The sequence below is a fragment of the Ahaetulla prasina genome, chromosome 3 (genome assembly GCF_028640845.1).
Source record: "Ahaetulla prasina isolate Xishuangbanna chromosome 3, ASM2864084v1, whole genome shotgun sequence".
In the NCBI taxonomy this organism is placed as follows: domain Eukaryota; kingdom Metazoa; phylum Chordata; class Lepidosauria; order Squamata; family Colubridae; genus Ahaetulla; species Ahaetulla prasina.
In genome coordinates, this window is record NC_080541.1 from 36,499,338 (window position 1) to 36,512,363 (window position 13,026).

Consider the following 13,026-nt stretch of genomic DNA (forward strand, 5'->3'; position numbering starts at 1 on the left):
ACAAGAATATTTGCAATTCACACTTAGTAATAATAAGCGGTTGCATATGATTTTGAAGAAAGATATATGTTCTTCAGTCTAATCAAAATTAGGATGCGGAAATGTCCAAAAAGCTTTCACTGGAGAGTACTTTTAATATTTGGTTGATGGAAAATGCAGATTTCCTGCTCTGGCATTACTTCTGAAATGTTTCTATTAATCCTTCTTTCTTAAACTAGCAGAACCTGTGTATCAGCTAAGTGCTTGCAGGAGGCATGAACATATGCCAGATGTTCTACCAAGTATGAGGAATATAAACTCTGCAGAAAAAAAAAATCTGCTGTCTAGTTATAATTCAAATATTTATTCAAGAGACAGAAGCAATCAGAGTTGCATTTATGGGGACATCACCTATTTTGTAAGTTTAAAGAGAGACTTTACTGTACAGTAGCTGTTGGGGCTCTTGGCAAGTTTATGATTTGATCTACCCAAATTTAAGAGCCTACCTTTAAGTCTTGACAATTTCCCAGCTTTTGCAGTTTTGGAAAAATAGCAAAATATGGGAAATTAAGGAGTGCGTGTTACATGACAAGTAGCTGCATTAAGTAAATTGCATTAAGAATCCCCAGGTGGAAATATTTCTGAAAAATGCACACCTGGTGAACTATACAAAGACAATACTCACCATATGGTTTGACTAGGTTTTGCCACAATTTATTATATAGCCTCAAAGAAAATTTGCAATGATCTAGCATATATAATTAGATTTTGTAGTAAATGATTGCACCAAATTAGCTTATTATATACTTACTTATCATGTAACTGCAACAAAGCAGTTCTGTTTGAATCCTGCTGCAAATAGATACTTTTGTGATGAAAATGGTTTTCTAGGCCTAGGAAAAAGACAGCTCTGGAACAGCAGTAAATGTGACTAAAACAAAACGAAGTAACACATTTCGCTCTTTTTACTTTTATTGACTCAAAACTTTTAATAGGTTTTCCATAGCACAACTGAAATATAACAAGTTAGAAAAACTTGGCTTTGAATTTAGAACTTTGCAGTGCTACCTATTGGTTCTTATGATTTTTGCAGAGGGCAGGAGGAGATAGGAAGGTGGTTTACCAGGAAAAGTTCAAGTATTTCATTTATTTGTCTAATGACCTTTGAAAGCAATGCTTAGCAATCTTTTACAAAATTAGATGAACAGAGTTCACTGAGACAGAATGCCCTTGAAATAGCTGTATGAAAGGAGAAATGGATGTCTTCTATTTTCCCTATCCCCAAGGATGTTCAACTCTCAGCAGCTCCAATAACTCTTTCTTCAGACATTTGGTGTAAATGAAAATAAGGACTAGGGATGACATGATTGCAGTGTTCCAATGTCTAAGGGGCTGCCACAAAGAAGAGGGGGTCAGCCTATTCTCCAAAGCACCTGAAAACCAAACAAGAAGCAACAGATGGAAACCAAACAACTTAGAACTAACAAGAATTTTTCTGAAGCTAGAACAATTAATCAGTGGAACAACTTGTCTCCAGAAGTTGTGGGTGCTCCAACAATGGAGATTTTTATGAAGTGATTGGACAACCATTTGCTTGAAATGGCATAGGGTTTTCTGCCTGAGCACAGGATTGGACTCAAAGACTTCCAAGGTCCCTTCCAACTCTGTTATTCTGTTAAATGACTGCATAAAATGAGGCTTTTCTAAGACCTGTAACCTGTATAAACAGATGTTTAAGACATAGTTATTCATACAGTCATCACGCATTAATATTTCTGTGCTTAATGCATTGATAATGTAAGAAACTTTGTGATTGAAAGAGTGAAAGTCATATTGCAGCTACCCAGTGATTACATAGAACACTTTTAATGTAAATAATACATACCAGGGAAGCTTAAAAAGGAGGATAATATGAACATCAGTATGTATATGTGTGCAGTAAATCTATCTGCTTTTCAACTTTTCACTAAAATAATGACTGGAGGTGAGCAAATAACTCTTAGAAAGAAGAGAAGAGAAAAGAAGAAAAGAGAAGAGAAGAGAAGGAAGGGATCTTGGAGGTCTTTAAGTCCAACCCCCTTCTTAGGTAAGAAACCCTACACAATTTCAGACAAATGGTTGTCTAATCTTAGATTAATTGGTTTTGATTTCTAAAAACTCAGAAAATATTTAGATTAATTCTTAGCCAAATATTCCTAGAATACATAGATTATTCCCTTATTTAATCTAATCTCTTTCCTCAGTTACCTAAATCATCCTCTTTCAATACATCCCATAAGCCACCCACTTAGCTGGCTCAGCAGCGCAAATGTAATAGTAATGGAAATAGCAGATTTCCAGTTTCTCTTGGTCTCAACATCTTGGGAAACATAGTTTCTCAAGGCCTGCTGGAGATAGCCATAGCCCTTGGGGAAACAACATTTTCATAATTGCTTTTGTTTGTGCAACATGTGTTGGAAAGAAGAGAAATCTTCTTCAATTGCAGCTAGCTTATAATAAAATACTGAAAAGCAGAAAAAGTGGAGAGGATCATGACATAAAGTAAACTGGGAATGTTAAATACACAGAAGAAGGATATATTTCCAGTTCTTTCCTGGCTGGAAATCAAATGAGGTTGAGAAGAAAATCAATGAAGATCTCATAGGAGGACACTAATGCAAGCATAACAAGTTTGATAACTAGATATCTAGATAATAGCTAGATAGATAAATATCCAGTAAGTCACACATGATAATATACATTTACAGCATTTGGCTTAAACTGAGGTTTTGTGTATAAAATCTTATAATTAATAACTGACTACAATTGCATGACTACAACTCATATTGGATGGTTTCAACTGAGAGATGTTGCATTGTGAGTATTTGGTGCTTTTTAAAAACTTTTTTTTTTTAGAACAAGTGCCATCCTTTGCAGACTATTGTGACAGGGGAAAAAAAGCCCAATCATTACATAAAGTGTTAATGTAGGACTTAAAATGGCTTTTGCAGGATGTTAAATTTTGTGAAGATTTAATGCTTGAAGCTGACCAAGGGAGATTCCAAAAATCATTTCCTTCTGTGACTAAAGGGATTTCTCTCTGATAAAGTTTAAAACTGTGCAAAAGCCCTAATGGGGCTGGATGACTTTTCCAGCATTTAACTCTATCCTGCATTATTAAATTAACATTTATTTTGATCTGGAGGAACAAAGGCCCTGCGCCAGAAAAAATAAACAGTGAACATGCTAGTGCTATATCTGACTGGAAAATCTCTCTATCCTTGGCAAAAAGTCACCATCTTTTGTTATAAGGCATATGGAAATGTAATTAGGCCGGAGTTTTCAGTAATACTAAAATATTTGAAATTGGAGAATATGAAGCTACCTTCTAGTTGTTATAACATAAGAATGATTTGAAAATTGAGATATTTTTCTGAACAAAACATGTAATAGAAATAGGCAAAGGAATGAGATCTAATTTGAAGAAAATAATATGAATAGAATGGTCCTCAACTGTTAGATAAATTTAACTAGTCTCTGTGATAATTTAATAACCAACATCACTTTAGATTCATTTTATGAATCATCTATTGCCACCAACTGTAAGGTAGATAGATCTGGAACTTATCAATAATATTAGCCAGCAAAGTGTATTTTGGATAAACATACAAAAGATAACAGTAATTAATTTATGAATCATTATATAATAACAAATAGATCAATAATAATTAAAATAACAGTGAATCAGCTAGTTAGCTGCTGCAAAAAGATCACATAGACCGACTATAAATGACAATATGACAAAGTAGCAACAATAGTGCATTGAGGAATCCACAAGAAATACCATTTGCCTGCCAGCAAGAACCTGTGTGACCATAAAATAGAAAAAGTAATAGAAAATGAAGAAACTAAATTGTTCTGGGACTTTCAAATTCAAACAGACACCTGCCACATAACATCCCAGATTTAACTGTCAATAATAAATACAGAGATAGCAGAAGACAAGAGAAAGAACTTGACAAAATCATAAATTATAAAGACCTACAAATAGAGCATTGTGGCAAAATAAGCAATGCTAGTACCAATAGTAATAGGCACCTTGGGTGCAATCTCAAAACAACTGGAGCACTACTAGAATACCATCAGCATTGACAAAATTCCCATCGGTCATTTGCAAAAGGCAGCTTTATTTGGAACAGCTTACTTCCTGCAAAAATACCCTTAACACTATCAAACAGTATCATCTGCATATCCCAGGTCCTTGAGAAGGACTCAGTAGATAGATGTAAATGCCAAATCCTATCTAAACATCTGGCTGACTATGTGATGAACCATTATAATAATAATAATAACAGCTTAAATGTTATTCCAATTCCAAAGACTCTGAGTGGCTTACAAATAAAATGTATTTTATCACAAAAATTCAATAACATAAACATATCTGTCTCTATTGGAGCAGCATTTTCAAGAGTTTCTAAGTGCCTTTCCAAAGAGCCATGTTTTCATAGTTTTTTGAAAATATAGTAATGCAAATAGATCAAATATCTGGGACTGAACTAATGCCCATTTTTATTTCTAAAATTTCTATATTTATATGTAGTTTTACTACCTATATCTACTTTTATATGTAGTTTCAGATATGAAGAGTTCCAACCAACCTGGCAATCATACTATTTGTAGCCCAATAAACTTTGAAGGTTGGAGTTTCTGTTGCTTTTGACAAAATGAAAAAAAAAAACATTGCATAAACTTGCCACCAGCTCTGCTACATTAGTGCATGTGTAATATATCACAACTCATGTAGAAAAGGGCTGGGGCTTGCATCATAGTGCTATCTAATTTCCCATGTTCCCTCCCATTGACACTACTGTACTATTTTTAGTATCAAAGTACTCCCATCCTGGATTAGAATAACATTGCATAGCATCAAAATCCTCAAACAAAGGCTTCCAGTAATCAAGATTTGCCTCCTATCACTCTGCAGCAAAGTTTCCATAACGAATGTATTTGTGGATTGCAATGGCTTGGTAATTGATCCCAAGACCAATCTGTAAATTCCTACAAAACCTGCATTTAGACATTTCTCCAGTTATTTAATCCAGGGAAAAGAGGCAGGGCTGATTTCTCTCGTTTAACAAATGGTCCTTTCATGCTCTTTTGGCTGCTGCTGTCGCTAGCCTCCATTCATGCTCAGTCAGCAGATTTGCAAGCTGTGCATCCTCTTAGCTCCTCCGTGAAAGTCCTGCTTGTTGTCCTGCTGACTCAGCACTGTAGACCACATTCACTTTGGAAGGAGGACAGACCTGTCACATTGTTGGCAGTTCAGGCAACTCAGATTAAAGCCTTCTTTGGACTGGAGCAGTGAAAGCAAGAGGCTCATTTAGGTTTAAATATATGTGTGTGGCTTTCATGCTCTTGTGGTTGCTATTTCCTTGTCCTCACTTAGATGGTTTGTTATATATATGATGGATCCAATAGGAATAAATAAACACAGCCAAATCCATGCGATCCAAGTAGCAGACAGAGGGCTTCGTTTATGCAGCCAAACTCTTCAGAAGTATTTCCAAGGAGTGGCCGTGTGTATTGGCTGAAGAGAAAACAGGCTAAAGGTGAACAAAATCCATCTTTGTAGATCCCAAATCATTTCAGCAGTTGTATGAAGTCTGTCCTGAGACCGTGCATATGTGTTTGTGCATGCATGCACCCATACACCGAAGACAATAGAGGGAGAAATCAAATGAATGCAGATAGGAACCCACACAGAGGGTGGGGGGAATGCCAGAAACCTAACCTTTCCAAATCATGTAGGATTTTGTAATTTCCTAATCTGGAATATTCTGAAAATGTCAAACTGGAATTGATTGTGTCAGGATAACAACTTACTAAAAGGTAAAGGTTCCCCTTGCACATACGTGCTAGTCGTTCCCAAATGTAGGGGGCGGTGCTCATCTTCATTTCAAAGCCGAAGAGCCAGTGTTGTCAGAAGATGTCTCCGTGGTCATGTGGCTGGCATGACTCAATGCCAAAGGCACATGGAACGCTGTTACCTTCCCACCAAAGGTGGTCCCTATTTTTCTACTTGCATTTTTTACGTGCTTTTGAACTAGCAGAAGCTGGGACAAGTAACAGGCACTAGGGATTCGAACCGCTCAACTGCCGACCTTTCGATCAACAAGCTCAGCGTCTTACCCACTAAGCCACCATGTCCCTATAACAACTTATTAGCAATATTCTAATTCAGTTAGGAAAGAAAGCAGAAGAAAAATGGCACAATAAGGTACCATGCTACAAGCATAGGCAAGGTAGCATGGGCGGCTTTAGCAGTCTACCATCTAAAGCTATGAAAGTATGAGCCAATGCCTGGCGCTCATTCATTTATTGTCAAGAGGCTTAATCCTGCCCAATGTACGCAGAATTTAAAAGTAAGGGCTGCCTTGAGTCCATATTTAGAATGTTAAGCTCTGAGCTGAGCTCCTATTATCTTGGCAGGAAATGAAAGATTCCATTAACACAAGAAAACAGTTAGAGCCTGTGAGCGGCAGCATTGAAAGATTGAGAACTGAGAAAGTAAATGAAGCCCAAAGCAGTGTTCAGGTTGACACCCCAAAAGATAGGCTCTTAAAGAGATTAATGAAGTGATAAATCTTGCTGGCGGGCTGCCGATATCAGTGTCAGGAAGCCCATCACACCCTTCAACCCCCCCTCTTTCCCCAACATTGTCCATTTATGGAACTGAAGTTACAGGAGCAACTTCCAGAAATGCCATCAAAAGTCAGAAGCACTTCAGACATATGCAACGTGCTTTGGAAACTTGTTGGTTCTAAGCAACTGCACTCCTGAAGCTGCTTGGATGGAACAATTTAATTGCCATTTTCATCAAAACAAATAACGCAATAAGAGCTTTCCACAGTTTACGAAATAGACCCAGAGGCATCAAGGAAGAAGCAAAATCAAAGAACGACTTCTTTAAATCTGAACCAACCTGGAAGAAAGTTTTCTTTACCAGTCTAGTCAGCTTCAGTAAATTGAATAGGGGTAGGTCATTTTGTCAGCTTTAGTCCTTGGAAAGAGAAAGGAGATTGGTTCAGTGTAGAAAGGAATAAATTGACAGAACTGCATAGATAAAAACAGGAATCTGCAGCCCAGCTGATAGTGTGGGGAAGAATGTATGTATGCAACTGACAGCTTGACTAATTGACTGACTATATAGGATATAGAATTGTGGGACTGCTAAGATTTCATTTGAGCTATAAAGCTCGTAAGCAAGTTCACAGAGTTTTTTGGAGTGGACAGCTGTAAAATTTAAATTTACATTTAAATTTAAATTTGCCTCTTAAAAATTTTGTCTATGCAGGGCTGCCTTGAACAACTTCAATCCAATAGTATTATATGAAATTAGGAGGTTTCAAGTTTAGAGAATGAAAAAAAATTACCCAGAAGGGGAAATCAACATTTGGAGTGTGAAAAGCTACATTTGTTGATATAATATGTTGTGTTTAAGGCTTAAGCTTCTTAATTAACTCTCAAAAGAGAACAATATTTTTACCCATTTCTAATCTAATTATACTTCATTGTTGAGTACCTCAGTCTCAGAGTAAGAAAACTAATGGTTAAATGGAGCAGAAGAAGGAAAGTTGCATTAATTCTTCTCAGCAAACACAAATTGCACAGTGTTTGCTCCCCAAACATTATAGCTAATTAGACTTCTCAAAGATAAACACTACTATGGAAGTATCAAATTTAAGTTACATTCCTGGTTTGGTTACATATGAATAAATTATGGCAAAATCAGTAGTCCTAAATTAAACACTAATATATTTATTAAGTGCAGAATTTACTTGATTAAGAAAGTGAGTTTTGATCGATCAATTAAAGTTGAAATCAAGGTGTGCTGGAAGATAATAGGTTAATGCAAATTTCTGGAATTGATGCAAACAAGGAGAAAAAGGGGATTTGATAGAGGCAAAATTCAGAGTTGTTATTATTATTATTATTATTATTATTATTATTATTATTATTATTATTATTATTATTTATTGGATTTATAAACCGCCCTTCTCCCGAAGGACTCAGGGCGGTGTACAGCCAGGATAAAAAAGAACAATATACAGTTAAAATACAATTAAAAAACTTATTATACAGTATGGCCGAAATAATTAAGAATTAAGAATCTAAAAACCCCAATTAAAACCAGAGAAAAAATTTAAAATTTAAAATTAAACAATTTAAGAAAGCCCCGCACGAACAAACAAATATGTTTTCAGTTCGCGGCGAAAAGTCCGAAGGTCAGGAATTTGACGTAAACCAGGGGAGTTCGTTCCAAGAGTGAGGCCCCACAGAGAAGGATCTTCCTCTGGGGGCCGCCAGCCGACATTGTCTGGCGGACGGCACCCTGAGAAGGCCCTCTCTGTGCGAGCGTACGGGTCGGTGGGAGGCATGAGGTAACAGAAGGCGGTCCCGTAAGTACCCAGGTCCCAAGCCATGTTAGAGTTATACTATTAGTCCCAGCTCAAGAACTCTAAAGCATTTCTTTGTGCTGTTACTTGTTAATTTAATAACAAAGGGATCAATCCTTCCTTTCATACAATGGAAAAGGATAGGAAAATCAGAGATCAGGATTACTGAAACACAAAACTACACCAAAAGTGTAGCCTCTTTTCCAAAATCTGTTTAACTCAGGTATCCATTAATCCAGGCAAAAGTCTATACCAATAACAGTAACAATAGTTGGATAATAAACCACCTTTATATGAATAGGAAATCATTATCCACATTCTTCCGTATTTGCCTAATAATCCATATGCCTTTATTTCAGAAGACTACTGGCCATGCTTCATGTATTTTTCAACTGTTTGTCTTAGAGATTAGGATGATAAATAAATAAATACTTCGTACTAGAACTCATAACACAACTGCCTGGATGGAGTTGCTTTAATTGTGTGCATAACCCCTTACTGTTATTTACACCACATGTTAATCCCTTTGTTGGCCCCTTTAAGTATGCTTTCATAGCAGAGCAATTTTTGACACTGAGAAAGAAATTCCAATAAACTGTCTGGAATTATATTCACTTGAAGGTACAATAACCAGATGAAAGAAGACCAAGTCAAAAGTAACAATTTAGGTTAGAATAGACAGTTTAGTTGGTTGAGTCTTAAGAATTATTTAAATCTGAGTGAAGTTCTGAAAGCAAAGACAGAAATGCTTTCAGGTAGTTTCAACCAAAAACTATCTACTATTGACCTCACCCCATTCCTAAGAGGTCTGTAAGAGGAGTGCATAAGAGCACAAATGTGCCTACCATTCCTGTCCTATTGTTTCCTTTCGTTATATCTAAATAATATAGTTATTACATACTCATACTCATATATATGCTTATATATTGTATAATTATTTCACGCTTATGCTTATATATACTGTGTGACAAAATAAATAAAATAAAAAATAAAATAAATAGTAAATGACTATGAATGGAACATCATCAACTATTGGTCTTAAACTTTCTTCTATCTTGAGACTGCTTGCATGATGAATTTTAAAGTTATTCAGATGTCCGTAGATTCAGATTTCTGAATCATTTGAACTAGGTCTACCAGATCTAGGCTGTAAAAAAAAATGAGATTACACTATATAGCAGGAGTGTTAGCTTTTTGCTTCTTGCAGCCAAATAAGGTAACACTTATTTGGACAATCCCTTGGTCTACCTAGTTTTGATCTTGTTCATGCCTTCAGCTTTTGCTGACTGAATTGCTATAATGACTTCCCTTATATATACTTGAGTTTTTATAGGTAGTTCTTGATTTACCACAGTTTCTTTAGTGACTGTTCAAACTTACAATGGCACTGAAAATGTAATTTATGATGTTTTCAAACTTACAACAGCTGCAGCATCCCCATGGTCATATGATCAAAATTCAGACACTTGGCAACTGATTCATATTTATGACAGTTGTAGTGTCCCAGGATCATGTGATCACCTTTTATGAACTTGTGACAAGCAAAGTCAAAGGAGAAGCTAGATTCATTTAATAACCAAGTTGCTAATTTGATAACTGTAGTGATTCACTTAACAACTGTGACTAGAAATGTCATAAAAAGCAGGGAAATTCACTTAACAAATGTCTTGCTAACAATAGAAAATTTGGGCTTAATTGTCATTGAAAGTTGAGGACTTGAGTCTTCAGTCTTCGGAAATTGAGTCTTCGAAGAAGAGCGGTATAGAAATGCAAAAAATAAATAAATAAATAAATAAATAAATAGGACTACCCTGTACTATTCCATTGTTCAGAGAATAACCAATAACCATTCTAGATCAAGATGGGCCATTGACTGATTTTTCTGTCCATGAACACTGGGATTCATTTGCATCCTAAGATGTCTAGAATTCCTTCTTTAGGAATACAGGATCCTGGTTCCATTTGATTCTTCAGCAGAAATAAAATGGAAGGTATAAGCAAATTTAATATTCAAAGAATGGTGTCAAAGCTATTAACAAACAAAATGAAATGCAGGTTATTAGCTGCAGTTTAATAGCAGAATCGTAGACCAAATTGTGTGTTTGTGTATAATTAAATAGGACTTGTTCTTAAAAGAAGCACGGCATTTTCATTCTATATAATTTCTGCCTGACATCTTATTTGTTTAGATATGAAATAGAGTTGTTCTGAATATAGTCTGTTGATTTTGCAATTTTGCAAAGATCATTTTTATCTTTATCATGTCCATGATCTCTTACAAATCAGTAAGTAAACATAAACAATAATATAACCTTAAAAAAAATAATGTGAGAATTTATAGCCGCATACTGTAGTGTCCAATAAAGACAAATATGGCACTATACATCTTGGAGAAAATAAATGCCTTCTAAGTTCCAATCCTAAACATATTCCCCCAGGAATAAGCCTCATTAAATGCATAAAAGAACTTAGATTCAAATGGCTAACACTCCAAAGTTGTGAATGCATAGGAAAGAAATTAGCATATGTTCCTATGTATGCAGAATGAAGTTCTGTAAAGTTAGTTCTATGTGTAGAATTATATATCCTATTTGTATAATGCAAAAACGGTTTATAATTCTAGGCCATGATAGTCCTCAGATTAATTTCATGTAGCCCTATGTTAAAAGTTTTCTCCAAATAAGATTTCAGCTATGTGATAAGATTGATCTGCCCTTTCCTGACCAACCTGATGCATGATGAGCCAAGAGGGAGGGAAGGGAGTATCAGAAAGAGAAGAAATAATCTCTCTAAATTACTTTTGGTTTTGGCCCTGCTCTCTACTCATTTCATCTAGTCCCAGGAGAAAACCTTTTCCAGGAAGTTATCGTTCAATTTATCTTAAGAAGGGGAGAAATGAAAGAAGACCTGCTTGAGATACACATTCAAAAGGGAAAGTTTGGAATCTTACGGTTATCTAATTACAAGAGAATGTATCCTCTATTATCTGCTCTTCAGCAGCTTCCCATTCTTCAGTTAAATCCCAAGGGATAGTATCATGAAGGGATGTCTGTCACTGGGATTTTCAAGATTAGTGCTTTTATCACAGTTAAGTGAGGGCCCTGCCATCGAGAAACTAGAGAATCTCCTCCCCCCCCCTTTTTCTTAGAAAAATTGTTTATTCTATATCCTTGCCCAGAAACTTAATAGAAAATTTTGGAATATAATCTATGTATAGTTCTGGTTTTGTCTATCTTTGGTATGCAGGTTAGAGAAAGGCTTACTGTGTTTACTCCTAACCAGAGGTGGTCTTCAGCCAGTTTGCACCAGTTCAGGCGAAGCAGTTGTTAACTTTTTGCCCATTTTGGAGAACTGGCTAATCCCACCTCTGGCTGGCCCCGCCCACCCCTCCCCTCCCTCCCAGGAGTCCCCCCACAGCCCATTTGAAGTTTCATGTTGGTGCAGGAGGCCTTCAAGGCCCAAAATGGGGTGCAGGAGTATCAGGCCCCCCCATGCCCCATTTTGCCTTCTGGGGTGGTGCAGGACAGGAGGCCTTCCAGGCCCCAAACCCCTGTACTAGGGTGAGTTGGGAATGGGGATTTTGCATTATGATTGTAAGTAGGAATTATGATTGTAAGTAGGAACCAGTATAGGAAAAATGGAAAAATCCCGATCAGCGTTTTTCAGTCTTTCCATTTAAGGTAGGTGAACTTCATGCTGACTGGGGAATTCTGGGGATGGAAGTCCATGCACCTTAAAGTTGCCAAATTTGAGAAGCATGGTTGAGAAACACTAGACCTTAGGATTTTCCATTCCTGTTTTATTTAGAGTTTGGTGCAATTAAATGCTGTTACCTTATGCCTCCCACCGACCCGTACGCTCACACAGAGAGGGCCTTCTCAGGGTGCTGTCCGCCAAACAATGTCGGCTGGCGGCCCCCAGGGGCAGGGCCTTCTCTGTCGGAGCCCCTACGCTCTGGAACGAACTTCCCCCTGGTTTACGTCAAGTGCCTGATCTTCAGACTTTTCGCCGTGAGCTGAAAACGCACCTATTTATTCAAGCGGGACTGGCTTAAAAGTTTTATTAAATTTTAATCGGGGTTATTTATATTTTAAGGTTTGTTAAATTGTTTTAAATTTCGGCCACCCTGTAATATGTTTTGTTTTAATTTTGTTTTAATGTGCATATTGTGGGTTTTTATTTGGCTGTACACCGCCCTGAGTCCTTCGGGAGAAGGGCGGTATATAAATCGAATAAAATAAATGAATAAAATAAATAAATAAATAAATAAATAAATCAGTTGTGGTTTCATTAACAAATAGTGATTAAAGCGATATGAACCATTAATGGACTTTTTGTGAGAAACTGAAATTTAAAAGTTGATCTGGGCTTAAACAAGAGATTATGGAAATAATGTAGACAACTGTTAATCTTAGAGTAAGAGTTTATTTTTTTTTTTACTTATATCTGTACCAAAGAAAGTTGGAAGTCATTCTTTTTCAGTTTTCCTTCTTTTCCACTTTCTATCGTACACTTTCACTCTTTTTCTTTCCTGAGCCTTTTCTTTTTTTTATTTGTTTATCCCTTAGCTTTGATTTTTTTTTTTTTTTGGATGTATGAAGGAACAAATACT